This window comes from Nannospalax galili, unplaced genomic scaffold, assembly GCF_000622305.1.
Source record: "Nannospalax galili isolate Female #2095 unplaced genomic scaffold, S.galili_v1.0 scaffold336, whole genome shotgun sequence".
Classification (NCBI taxonomy): Eukaryota; Metazoa; Chordata; class Mammalia; order Rodentia; family Spalacidae; genus Nannospalax; species Nannospalax galili.
The window spans coordinates 5,049,806-5,064,492 of NW_008343385.1; the positions used below are offsets into that span (position 1 = coordinate 5,049,806).

The following is a 14,687-nucleotide window of genomic DNA, read 5'->3' on the forward strand; positions in this document are numbered from 1 at the left end:
ATAAATCAATTTATTTTTACACTTAAGGTCATTTGAGGATCTGTTCCTCAGGGGTCACATGGGCTTGGGAGAGCTCTTGGCTCCTTTCTTTTACCAGTTCCATCTATGTGAAGATAAGTCAAAGGTCCTGCTCAACCAAGCCTGGCTTCACTTGGAAGCATGAATAAGATATTTCCTCTGAGTTGACCCTCCTCTTTGTAGACTAGACACTGGTTCAAGTCCATCTGGTGGGGTCTCCATGTCCTCCCTGAACAAGAGGACAAGTGACTCACCACAGTTACAGGACATTTTGAGAGATGTTCCATAGTCCCCTGGAACTTAGTCGACCTTGGAGGGCAAGGGGCAAAAACTGTCCTTTAAGTCCCTCTAACCACATTAGTATAGGCCTCAAACAATGGCTGTTAAACATCCAATAAGGTTAGTTCCACCAGTCTGGTTCTTTTAATTATCATGTGCTATGTAGATAAGGCTTGTGTAAAAAACCAAATATTCTAAGATAAACATTGACTAGATAAATATTTTGTTCCTTAAACTAGTTGACTATACTACGACCATAGAAAATTTAAGCTTATTGTGTATATTATTTTTGTCTCATCTTTTATGTATCATAACAAACCTACACAGACCTTCATCACTTGCTTAGACTTTCTCATTTTTTTCTATTTTAGAAAATACCTCCATTCCCATATCCTTTTAACATCTTTTACACCCTCATTTTCTTTCTTTTTTTTTTTTTAATAATTATGAGACATAATAGCATTAACAAATAAATTTTCCATCTGTTGTGAGAATTCTTTTCCTTAGGATGCTAAGCAATGCTTATCCCCTTTTAAGGTTCTAGTGTCAAGCCAATGTTTGATTAAAGTTTTACTGGGGTTGGCCGGGCGTGGTGGCTCCCTCCCTCCCTCTGTTCCTCCTTCCCTCTCTTCCTCCCTCCCTCCTTCCCTCCCTCCCCATCTCCCTCCTTCTCTCCCTCCCTTCCTCCCTCTCTCCCTCCCTCCCTCTGTTCCTCCTTCCCTCTCTCCTTCCCTCCCTCCTTCCCTCCCTCCCCATCTCCCTCCTTCTTTCCTTTTTATCCTTGTCCTTGAACAGATTCTGAATTAGTCATTTATTCCAGTTTTTATCTAGGTAACTCATCTCAAAATCAAGCTCTCCTCTTCCCACTCCTGCATTTTCTGGGGTGAGTTCTAATACCAGCACGTTTCAGAGACAAGGTCTTGTTTTGTAGCTCAGGTTAGTCTGGAACTAACACCATAGCTCAGGCTGGCCTCCTGTAGTCCTCTTGCCTCAGTCTCCTGAGTGCTGGCCTGGCAAGCTACGTGGCCTGGTTAGAGCAGAGTTGCTCAGCACAACGTTGATCTTGGTAACACGTCCTTTGATTGATTCTGTGCCCAGACCTTCCCCGGGCATCTGTAGAAATCTTAACAGGCAGAGAGAAATACTTCTGTGCAATGTTGAAAGCATTAGAAAAAAAGAGGGGAGAATGGGGCAGGGGGGTCATGGGGAATGGCAGAGCTTGTATTTCATGCATAGTTACTAATACTTTCACATTTGGTGGAGGAGAAATTAAAGAAAATTTGGAATCAGAGATAATATTTTTTAATACAAAACAGAAAGTTTGCATTTTTAGCATTTGTTCAAAAGAAAACACAGGAAGAGAATGAGAGCACTTGCAAATACAGCTCGGGCCTCTTTGATGAACTAGAAGTTAGTGAAAGCCAAGCAAAGCCTGAACTTTCAGGCCCCCTTCTGCCATCTCCCTGACTGCTTGTTTCTTCATTCATCAAGTATTGCTGAATGTCTACTGCGTAGGAAGCTGCCATTTAGAAACCATCCCACGGCTCTTTTCTGAGGTCGTCCTTTCACACCCCAGGTTGTTCCACTGAATATCATTAAAGTGCTCTAGCATATGTAGTTCTTACCTCGAAAACCCACTCTCTGCCTCTGAAAACTTTTCCTTTCCAAGGAAGCTAGAGAAGCTAGGGAGGAGCCACAAGGCCGGGCGGGAGCTAGCCGCATTATGAGGGCCAGAGATGGGATTCTCTGCCTCCATTCTCTTAGGCTCAGAGGAGAAGGTGCAAACTTTCCTGGCATACACAGGGCAGGCCAAATGCTTACAAAGCAGTTCCATCTAACAATTATTCTCTCAATCTACTGAGAACCATTTCATGGTTCAAATGGGAGGGATGGGAGGGATAAGGAAACGTGTGTCAAGTCCTATAACTAGCAGGCTTTATTTAACATCACTAACTTCACTGTCTCTCAGCGCTTCTTCTGTTTGCCTTCCGTTTGCCTTCTGTACATTACTGTATTGAGCATCTACTAGGCACCAGCGGTACTTTCTCCCGGTCTGAACAAATGAGCAAAACGAAGTCTGCTTTCATGGAGTTCTCAAGCTAGAGGTTGAAAAAGCAGCAAAGGACAGAAAAAGAAAAGGACGGGGTGGCCGCGTCTCTCTCAAGTGTCTATCATTCAGTGTTAGGCACCTCTCCATCAGGGCACATTGCGGTGGCTCCACCAATCTCCTTCCTGAGTCAGAGGAAGGGGGCCTGTGGCAGAGCACATGGGCACCCATGCTGCAGGGGACCTGGGAAAGAAGGCAGCTAGACAGAGGAGGAACATGGAAGCCAGGTGGGATCTGCAAAGCAGGCCTTGGCCTCTGCATTGGATTCTGGTGTCTTCCTCTCATGTTATCGTTCTGCCCTTCCACGACCTCCCAGCTCACCTGGCCTCCCTACTGGTATGCTTGCCTATTGCCACCCCTCTGCTTCCTGGAGCAACACTGTCTGTATAAAGTAGATACCACCTTTCTTGTTTTCTGCCTCCTACCATTTCCTTGTAACCTTGCCCTGTCTCCATCAGTGGATGGAGACAAGCATTCAAGCACAGTCTATGCTTGAATGTCCAGAGCCTGTTAAGTGACTGGCTAGATAGTTCTTGCATTGTATTCACATTTTGCTAGCCTGTAAATTGTCTTAAGGTTGAAGTGCCCCAGGACTATCTTTTATCTCTCCTTTCCCTTCCTTTGGGATCTCAGCTGGCTTCTAGGCTCTGCAAGTAGATGACTTTCAAATGTGTATATTGTTGTAGACCACCCTCTGGCCATGTGACCTGTCCATGAAGAAGTCTCAGACACCTCAAGATGGATGGGGTACATATACGTTCTGGCTCCACCTGCAGCCTTTTTTTCCTAAGCAAAACATACTGTCATCTACACAGGACAACAACAGATTTGAGGTCTTTTTTTACTTGTCCTTTATTCTCATGCCCAAAGAGAGTGGCTTCCAGTCAAATAAATTCAGGGTTCAGCTATTTCTCATCCTCTTCAGTTCCAGTCACCATCACCTCTCATTTTGCCCGTTTCACATGCTTTCCAGTACCCTCTTCCTTCCTGAGTCCAGTACTCAGGAACCAGCACAATTGTGGTGACAAGTATTTCTGATCATCTCAGTCTTTGGTTTACGTCTTCCAGTTCACATTCTTGAAACACTGCCCTCCGAAACACAAAACCAAACAAAGCAAAGATCACGGCCCACTTTCTCCAGGTCAGTGGGAGCACATGACCTCTGGTATTTCCAAGGCCACACCCTGGCTGTCACTGAAGCTATCTTCAAGAGCTAATCAGTCATTAATTTAAAAATTGGTCTAGGTTAGAACTCACCCTGAAAGATAAGAACTTAAGTGACTTTATCTAAGGAGCAGATTGCCCTCTTTGTCCCTATCAGCACAGGAATCACCATGCGGTCTCCAGACAGCAGCCTAGAGCCCCGACTATGGGATATGCCTGTTTATTTTGAAATATTTAACCTAGCAGCTTTCTTCTCTTGGCTCTTCAACTCTTTTTCTTCCCTGCACCTCCCCACCTTTTAAGAAAACTAAGTCCATTTTCATTTTATGGGTTTGACACAATTAGGACAATAGAACAATGTTTGCTGGGATCAAATTTTTTGTATGTGAATTCTTTTGGCAGAATCAGTGTTTGCAAGAAGTAGATAAAACTTGAATGTTGGAGAACCTCGAGGTAGCAAGCAGCTGGCTGCCAGCAAATCTCCGGCATACAACAGAGCCTGAGTCATTGTGAGCCAGGTAGGAGAGATGGGGGGAAGAGAGCCTTGTTGGGCTGTAAATGAATCAGTTGTTTAGCAATTACTGTTAAGACAGCAGATCTGGGTACTTGAGCTCTCTAAAGATAACATCTCAACCTGGTTTGCCCTCCTTACACAACACGGATGCATTCGCATCCAGGAAGCCCCACAGCCAGGAGAGATATATGTTTTATTCACCTCACACTCAGAGGAGTTCACTGACGGGAATTCAATAGAAACTGTTCGCTGTGTGAAAGTAATTTCAGAAAGTAATCTAGTTTATGGAAATGAAAGGCATCAAAACACAAAAAAACACTGTTTCTCTACAAGTGCTTTGCCTCAAATATTTGACATGGAAATTTGTATAATCCCTCTGGGGGCACGTGGGTTTCACCAGTGTTAACATCGTTTGAAATGAATTTCACAAATGTTTATTTGCCGTGCTAGGCTGACAAATAATTTAGAATATCAAACCATCTTCCTGGGATCAAATGTAATGATATAGATCTCCAGTGACTGTGGAGGTTAAAAGGTGTGAATTTTAATTGGGTCCTGGGGGTGACGTCATTTTCAAATACAGTCCCAGGGAGGAAGAGTGTCACTTAGCCATTCTGGGCCCCCAGATCTCCTTGTTATTTAAGTAATGCACCTCAGAAATGACAATGGATCATCTGCTGCCATGTTCTGCTTCATTTCCCATAGGGGAAACTAATTTTATTGCACCTGCCTGGAAAGACAGGGAAGGGAAGGTTGAAGAAACAACAGTTTGGACTTGAGTCAGATGTGGACAGTACATACACTAAATGGGACAGACAGTTGTTTTTTTACCAGGGCTTAAGAAAAAAACACGTGGAAGACGACTCTCCGGAAGCTATGCCTGAGAGAGAACTGAGTCAAGGAGGAGCCAACTGAGTCTGAATGCTCCCTCTTTCCTTCCTTGGGGAAGCACCAGATTCCTACTTTAATAAAAAAAAAAATGAGGTTGACAAGATGGCTCAGCAGGTAAGGGGGTTTGCTGCCAAGCCTAGTAACCTGAGTCTAATCCCTGAAACCCACATGGTAGAAGGAGAGACCTGACTTCACCAAGTTGTCCTCTAACCTCCATATGCACACCACAGCACCAGTGCACCAGGTGATGAAGGCCTTCCCTGGAGTCACGGTACCCAGTCAAAGAGAGTGGGCACCATCTTTACGGCCCACCCAGCAGCTCCAGCAAAAGGGCCATAGCTTGCCTAGGTCTGTATGGTAGGTAAGGAATAGAGCCACTGCAGGCCTGGGGCTCTGCTCCCTGGTACAGCATCTTTCCCACCCCAGGACCACCCTTCTCATCCTCTATGGTCTCTGAATATTGAGAATTATATCTAGTCCATGGAAGATTGGAAGGAAGGCCTAAGGTAGGGCAGAGGGGTACATAGATCCCTAGCAACATTCTTAAGACTTTCCCCACAGGAAGATGGGGCTGTGTCCTCTCCCCTTGAGCCTAGGTAGGCCTTCTGACTATTCTGCCAGCCTTGGACCAGCCTCTGACAGGATGGGCAGTTTCTGCTTCCTTTCTTCATGAAAGGAGAATGCATGGGGAAGCCTAGAGACCCTCGGAGTGGGAGAGGGCACCTGTGGAGCCTGCTTGCCAGCTGTGGATGTCAGCCACAGGAGTTGTAGATGTTTACTGCCGCCTTTGAAAAGTAAAAAGAAACAGTTAATAGCAATTTTTTTGTTTGATTTGGGTTTTTCAGACAGAATCTTGATAATCCAGGCTGTCTTTAGAATTCAAGATCCTACTGCCTTAGCTTTCAGAGTTCTGAGATTACTGGCATGTTCCACCAAGGTTCATCTGACTGAATGTATGAAAAAAGTTTGGGTTAGAGAGATGGAGCAGCAACTGAGAGGGTATACTACTTTTGCCGAGGACCCACAACTAGTCATCCAGTGGCCTACAACCACCTTTAATTCCAGTTCTGTTGGATATGTAGTCCTTTTCTGGCCTCCAAGGGCACCTGCATGCATGTTTGCATACACAGTGATACACATGCATACACATATATTTTGTTTTAAAAAGAAAAAGGAAAAAAGAAAAAGGTTCAACCAGTAATCAGTAAATATTAACATTATAACAATAATAATTATTATTCCTAATGATGTTGAGGACTGAACAACAGGACTATATACACACTCTACTATTGAGCTATACCCTCAGTCAATAAACTTATTGAGATATTTCACATTCCTTTTCTCACATGATGTCTACACCCAGGGTATCCTCTCCAAGTGGAGCAGGCTTCCGCTAGTCCAGACTAGCCACACCCAGGTGCACAGCAGCCAGACTGGACAGTGTGATCAGCACTGTCATTGTCATTTGCCAGTATAATTCCTCTCTATGTGCATTCATACAAAAAGAAAGGCTCGGGATCCCTGAAGGTTTAAGCCACTCGGGGTATACCAAGATGTAAAATTCCCCTGTACCACCTGGATGTCACAGGGTAGATGGATGATTATAGACACATATTTCTGTAGGCTGCAGACCCTTACTTTTTCTCCAGTGCTGCCTTTCTGAGTTCAGCCCTCAGTCCATCTCACCTAAGCAGAGAACCTATAGAAAAATGCATATTGGCAAAGGCACTAAGTAGCTTTTTAATAGAAATAAGAGTCTGCTTTACAGAAGGATTTGCTTTAGGATTGCTTCAACTAGACCAGTTCTTTTTTTGTTATTATTGGTTTTATTTATTAATTATTATTGTTATGTGTGGATGTGTGTACAATGTGTACATGGGTGTGCATGCCATGGTACACATGTGGTCTGAGAACAACTTGGTGGAGTCTCTTCTCTCCTTCCATACTTATGTGGGCTTTAGGGATTGAACTCTGGTCATCAGGATTGCACAGCAAGGACCTTTACCCACTGAATCATTTCACCAGCCCCCATTTCTATTTATTTATTTTTTATTTATTTATTATTTTTGAGATGGGGTCTTTTGTATCCCAGGCTGGCCTTGGACTCATTAAGTTTCTGATCTTCTTGCCTCTACCTCCTGAGTGCTGGGATTACAGACATGCACCATCATACCTTGTTTATTCTGTGCTCAGGAATTGAACCCTGGGCTTTGTGCATTCTAGGCAAGTACTCTACAAACTGAGCCACATCTTGAGCCCTAGAACATTTTTCTTGTACGTTTAAAACAAATCCATTTATTTTAAAAAGATTTCATTATATGTCACCAAGACACCCCCTCCCCCACAAACATACACAATGGTTTTGCTATATAGTCCTGCCTAAACTGACACCTACTATGTAGACCAGTCTGGCTTCAAACTTGTGGGGAGGATCCTCCTGTCTTAGCCACCCAATTGTTGGGATTGGCAGCACTTCCCACACTGTAGTGTGGCACCAAACATCTTCTAGGCCTGCTCCTCCACTTGCTGCCAGTGGGTAGCAGCCAAAAGATGAACTCTGTGGTCCCCATTCCCATACCAGGCAGGCACCATAGAATTGTCTGCCAGGCTTGTCTTGCCCATTCCCATCACTGTTTTTTGTTTGTTTTAGACAGGGTCTCATGCTGTAGCCCAGGCTGACCTGTAAACTCACTATGTGATGGCTGGCCTCTGCCTGTTGGGATTATAGGTGTGAGCCACCATGCCTGGCAAAGTGTGCTCTTTTTCCTTCTTTGTTTTGAACAGGGTTTCAATATATATCCCAGATTGACTGAATTCACTATGTATCCTAGACTGCCCTCAAACTTGTGATCCTCTTGCCTCAGTTTCCCAAGGCCCATCACAACTGTTCTGGTCACTATTCTGAAATCTACCAAGTGCCATCCATGGCAGATATGTCTTCAGTGCATACCTTATCTAAGGAGACATCCTTCTGGTGATGTCTGTTGCACAGGCTGGACCTTCTTCATTGCTCAGCATCCCCTTCCTCCCCCTTACCTTGCTCCCACATGAAATGGACACTACCTAGTAAAGCACTGCTGCCAAATGAGTGTGACTTTTTTCTTTTGTTTGTGAATGCAGAGTCTGATACAGAGGCTGACTGCCTGGCTCACACAGGGCCCCAGACTCCCTAGGGCACTGCACTCCATTAAAGACTTTGCTGCTGTCTTCGAATTTGTCCTAAAATTAGCGGCCCTGCCTTTTCGTCTTGTACTGGGTCCCATAAGTCGTATAGCTGGTCCTGAAATACAGACCTTTGTTTTAGACAAACAGCCAATTGACAATGACATGAAGTCAGTGAAGCATTTAAAGTCACAGAGCTGGGCACACATTGAGTCTGACAGGCCCAGGGTGGGACTGAGAAATGGACATAAATAGGTGAAGAGAGGCTGAGGAGGCGGGATCCTTTTGTTTCTGTTTCTTTTTCTATGACACATAAGTTCCCTAACCCTGAACATAACAGCCATTAGGCCTTTTGCTTCTCAATTTTCAAATAAGTAAGCCAAAAAGAAAAAAAAAAAAAAATGTAGGTAAGAAAAGCCGACTGGTGTCACAGACCAATTATTTGGAGAGAAGGAAATATTGGCCATGTTGCCAAAGCCAACCTCATTTCCCAATTTCCCAAAGACCCAATTTCCCCAGCTGCTTTGTTGACATAGCAACAGTGGATTCTGAAAAGGTTGCTATAATGTTAATATGTATTTCATGGTGGGTTTGCCCTGTGTTCTCCCCTCACCTTGGGATCCAGGTCGGAAAAGAGGCTCTTTTGGCTTCTGGCCACTGAAAATAGGAACGCCAAGGCCCAGTTCTGTGAGTGAGGAGCAGGTGCCTCTGTTCGCAGGCTTCCACAACTGGATGGAGCCCCTACCCCCTGCGCCCTCCCAGGATGCACAACCTTCCCCCAGGAAGAGGTTGACTATGTAGATATTTTAAGTAATAACTGCACCTTGGGATACATTTCCAGCCTCCTACTACTCAGGGTGTTAAATGTAGCACCTGTGAGCTATTGTGTAGAAAATCAATTATACCTTGGGCCCAGTGATAAGAATTCATCCCCCTGAGCTCAATTTTCAAAAGGCTTCAAAAGGCCTCCCACCTCTTTCCCTTTTTCCAATGCAAATGAGCAACACTCAGGAAATTTGCATGCCAAATTCCAGCATGGGTTTCAAGCGAGTAAATGGTCATATTTATTAGTAATAGCGGTAGATGAGTAAGAGGTATTTAATAAACGCATGTTGAATGTGTTAGCCTTTCTATAGCACTTAGTTTTCAATGCTTCCGTCCCCCTGTACATCATTGATTCGAGTCTTAAACAAGCAAACAAACAACCCAAAAAGTCGAGGGATGGAAACAAAAGAGAATTATGAGTCTCACTTTTACTGATGAAGAAAAAAAGGTCCAAGACAGATTTTCATTTTGCTAAATATTACAGAACTGATTCATAAGCTTCCATTCTGAGAACTAATTCATAAGCTTCCACACTTAAATTTGATTCCTAGCGAGCCCTGTTTTCTGCCATACCACAGTGCCTAGTGACATCTTGGAAGAGTCACAGGGATAAAACAAGAGTTAGCATAACTGGTGCTAGCAAAAAGGATAATCAATAATAATTAAACTCTGTTAAAGGCTCACTATGAGTCTGTCATGGATCTGATCTTATTCAGGTTTTTAAACTGAGCCTTTTAGGTTGAGATAAAGGTAGTTTCACATGCAACTATAGAAAACAGCCAAGCACAGGGTCCAAGGCCTGTAATCCCAGCAACTTGGGAGCCTTTGGTGGGAGAGTTACAAGTTTGAGGACTATTTGGGCTACATATCAAGTTCAAGGTCAGCTTGAGCAACCAAGCAAGACGTTGACACACACAGAAAAGTTTTTTTTTAAGTTACAGAAAACATAAGCTAAAGATGTAGAGTGCTTATGCTTGCCTAACATATCCAAGGTCCTGGGTTCGACCTGCAGTACCCTGCTAAGAAAGAGAATCTTATATATCCTTTACCCAATTTCAGTAGCAGCATTTTGCAGAAATATAAAGTGATGTCAGAAACAAGACACTGACACCACTACAGTCAAGAACCCAATAATCCCATCTCTACACAATCCCATCACACTGCCCTTTGGAGCCACACTGCTTCTCTCCTACCCACACTTCTTCATGACCATGACCATCTTGGATCCACTCTTTGTTTCTATAGTCACTTTAAGAATATTGTTCAGGGACTGGAGAGGTAGCTCAGTGATTAAGAGCACTGACTGTTCTTGCAGAAGACCTGCATTCCAATCCCAGCACCCACATAGTGGCTAACTCCAGGTCCAGGGAATTCAACGCCCTGTTCTGACCTCCATGGGCATTGCACGACATGGGTATACTTACATACATGCAGGCAACACACACATAACACAAAAAAATTTTAAAAATAATAAAAAAATATTATACAGAATATCATTCAGGAATAAGGTAGCATGAAGTATTTCTGTGTTATTCCCTCCCGCTCAGCATCATTGTTCAAATTCATCAAGATTGTTGGGTATGTTGAAGATGGAGCTCAGTTAGCATGCATCAGGCCCTGGATTTGATTCCGAGCACTGCATATACTAGATGCAGTGGCACATACATGTAATCCTAGCACTTGAGAGGTAGACGTAGGAGGAGCAGGTATTCAAGGTCATTTTCAGCTACATAGAGAGTTCAAAGCCAGCATTGGGTAATTGAGAAACTGTCTCAAAATAACAACAAAAGTGTAGAAAGTGATAATGCTAAAATTTTGTGGTTGCAAGACATCAGGACCCAGGACAAGAAAGGACTTCTTTTTTTTTGTCTTCTTGAGACAGCATCTTCCTGTAGCCCCACCTGGCCTGGAACTCATTATGTAGACCAGGCTGGCCTCAAACTCACAAAGATCCACCTGCCTTTGCCTCCCAAGTGCTGGGATTAAAGGTGCGTGCCACCATGCCCGTCTAGGACTTCTAACTTAGTGGTTCTTTCTTTAAGTCTTTTGTAGACTTTATTTGGGTTTTGGTTTAGCCGACTGAGCTCAGCATCTTACCATGCTAGTCTACTTAACATAGTTTTCATTTCAGTCACTCTGATAGGTGCATACTTCTGTTTCACTGTGGTTTTGTTTTGCTTTTCCCTCCATGTTGGACACCTTCCCATATGCCCATTTGTCATTAGCATAGTCTCTTTGATGAAAGATGAGATCTTTACATTTCTTGTAATTTTCTATTGAATTATTGTTCATCTGTTTTACTTTATAACTACTGAACTTTGAGAATTCTTTAAAGATTCTAAATGCTAGTCTTTTTTGGTGTATGTGGTAGGTGAATTTTTAGAGAAGGTCTCACTATGTAGCCCTGACTGGCCTGGAGCTTGCTATGTAGACCAGGCTGGCTGTGAACTGATAAAGATCCACGTGCCTCTGCCTCCCAAGCGCTAAGATTAAAGACATGGCAAAAAACCCAGCCTAACCTCTAAATATTAGTCTTTTATAGAGTGTAATTTGTAATATTTTTCCCCACTCTGCTTCTTGGTGTTTCAGGCTCTTAGAAGAGTCTTTTGCCTAGCAAAATTTTAATTTAAGGAGAAGTGCAGGTCAAGAATAGCCTAGAGCTCAAAATCCTCGCCTCAGCCTCCACAGTGCTGAGATTATAGGCATGAGCCACCAGGCCTGGCAAAATTTTATATTGGTATTAAGTCCAATTTCTTAATTCTTGCCGTTTGAAGATCATGTTTTTGGAGTCAAGAGTAAGAACTCCCTGCCTGACCCTAAATTTTAAACGTTTTTCCTGGCACACCCGAGTTGTGGAGTACCAGCTGCCGTCCTATCTCTCACAGCCTTACCAGCAGCTGGCTCACCCGCAGCCAGCTGACCCTTACACCTCTGGGTGAAGCTTACGCCGCCATCAATCCCCTGCACCTGCCGCTACATCATCAGACTGTCATTCACAAAGGACCCATTTCTAGGACCAAGAATCCCTTGAGCCTTCCCTGTCAGAAGGATCTGGTGGGAGCTGTGATGAACCCCAGGGAGGTCTTCTGTTCTGTCGCAGGAAGACAGTCCCTGCTCAGTTCCACATCTAAATACAAAGTGACCGCGGCAGAGGTGCAGAGACGATTGTTACCCCTGGGTGTCTGAACGCCTCGCTCCTCGGGGGCGTCCTCCAAAGAGCAAAATCCGAAAGTGTAGGCTGGTCCTTGCAAGAGAAATTGGATAAGGTCGGGTTGAACCTTTCTACTGGGAGGCACAAAGCTGCCACGTCCACCTGCTCACGTCCCTCGTCGAAGGCGAAGCCACCCACTTGGCACGAGACTTTGCTTGTGTCTGCGAAGCCGAGTTTCCCAGTAAAGGAGCAGCCGAGAATTTAACCAGACCTTATCTCGGGGGACGCAATGAGATGGCCACCAGCAAAACTATGCTACCGGGAGCACCACAAGTGTGTAAAGAATTCACGGACCTCCGCCAAGAGCGCACACACAGTGGGAACTGCAGGCCCACCCCAGCCTTGGAGACGAACATCCAGACCATCTCATTTCAGCCCCATCACCCACGGTTTGGGTAGCCAGGCTATCTGTGCAGCCATACCCTCCATGCAGAACTACAGCAGGGAAGCTCTTATTACCATAGACAAGTCTTGAATGAACTCCGGAGACCTGAGACCAGCCGATTACAACAAGACGCAGGAGAAAATGGAAAAATACGGGAAGTGGGGTGAGGTGGACAAAGGCCAGAGGGTCAGAAGGGAAAGAACCCCCTGGGGCAGCTGGGAAACTTCCAGCCCAGGGGGAAGTCTTGGCCATCCACCTCATTTGGGACCTGTCCTCCTTGATATTTCTCTAGTCCGGAAGCGTCTAACCTTGGAGTACCACCCCCAGGTGACAAGTACTGGCTTCGTTTGATGTTTTAAACTCGTTTTTTTTTTTTTTGGAACCCCATTCCCTCTGAATGCACTACACATTTTAGAATCTTTTTGTGAAAACACCCTGGGCTATTCACACACTTAAGCTGGATGTGATTTCAGATGAACATATCAAATCTTTTTTTTTCCCCCAGTGGTAAGATAATAGCTGGTTTTTATGTCCACTAAAATATCTTTAAAAACCATAGAAATTATCTAGCTTTTAAAAAATATATTGTTTTCCAGCAATCATGCCTGCAGAGGTTGGATGTGTTTAGCAGCTAATATGTATAGTGGTACCTGACATCCAGCCCCACGTTCAAAAGGGGCCTTCTGATTTTAGGAAATTTAAAAAACAAAGCCTGCAGACTTGTTTTGCTTTTTATTTCCTTGTCCTTTTGTTCTGTGAAAAAATTTGAATTCCATAAATAGAGTTTTTGAAATGATCTGTTCTTTTAAGGTACTGAAACTTTATTTTGCATATTTATTTCAGATTTTCATTTTTTTTCTCCAGTAAACTTGAAGAGGGTAGATGCACAGCAGAGCCTGTGACCTGTCATCCCCCAAGTCCCCACAGAGGATCTGTATTTTGAGAGACTGTTGAGTGTACAGATTCTATTTATGCATAACTTAATGGGGTCTGTAGTTACTGGTACACTTCTTACAGCTTTTTGAGATATGGGATTTGATTTTAATAATAACTTCTAATGGTGATGGGGTAACCTATGACATCTCTAGATTATTCATAGGCACACAAGGTATTATGATTTAAGATGATACTGGGTTTTACTCTTGGCTGAGCAGCTTCTATTTTGTTGGAGCTCTCTGTTCAGGAAGCACTGTCTCATTTCTGTGGGCTAAATGAGGAGAGTAGCATATAGTTTCTGTGGGTGAAATGCAGATCAGAATTCAACTCCTGTACCTTTAAATACCCCCTAAATAATTGTTGTGTATATGATACCTGTATAATAAAAATATTCTCCATAGAATCTGTGAAACACACACACACACACACACACACACACACACACACACACACGTTTTCCTAGGAGCTGGAGAGATAGCTCATTGGTTAAGAACACATGCTGTAGTTTTGTTCCCAGCACTCACATCAGGTGGCTCACAACCATCTGTACCTCCAGTTTCTAGAGGACTCAGCACCCTCTTCTGGACTCTGCAAGCACCTGCACTCCTGTGCACAGGCACACACACATATAATTTTAAAATAATAAAGCAAAATTTTTTTCTTAAAAAACTTTTATCTCAGGTGTAATCAACAGCTGTTTAATTGGACTTAAGACCTGCTCAATGAAAGGGAACTCATATTTGGTACTGTAAACATAGTCAAATGCACATGACTAGAGAGGTCATAGACTCTAGAGAAAAATCTAGATCCCTCCCTAGATCAATGTAATTTCCTGTATTCTAAATTTGTATCCTTATATTTACACACAAGTGTAGCTTTTCCCCCTCATCAAAGAAGCTTCTTTTTGTTATAGATTGAGACTATTACAAAGCTCCACAATTGGTCAAATGCAGAGAATAAGTGTCTAGCCCTAAGCGACACATCTGCTAGGCAACCTCTCCACCTATGGCTCAGGGAACATAGTGGAACAGGAGACAGAAAGAATATTAATGCCTCTCTCAACACTCACCAGTGAAGCTTCCTCATACAACAGATGGGGATTAACCCAGAAAGCCACAACTGGTCGAAGCACAGAGAATAAGAGACTTCAGAGTGCTTGTCCCTAAATAGGACACCTATATCAAACCTCTGCCAC

The 14,687-nt window shown here is 43.7% G+C and overlaps 1 pseudogene; it reads left to right on the forward strand.

The window, feature by feature from the left end:
- The first annotated feature begins 10,473 nt into the window (after positions 1-10,473).
- On the forward strand, positions 10,474-12,907 carry LOC103739261 (annotated as a pseudogene).
- The last annotated feature ends 1,780 nt before the right edge of the window (positions 12,908-14,687 follow it).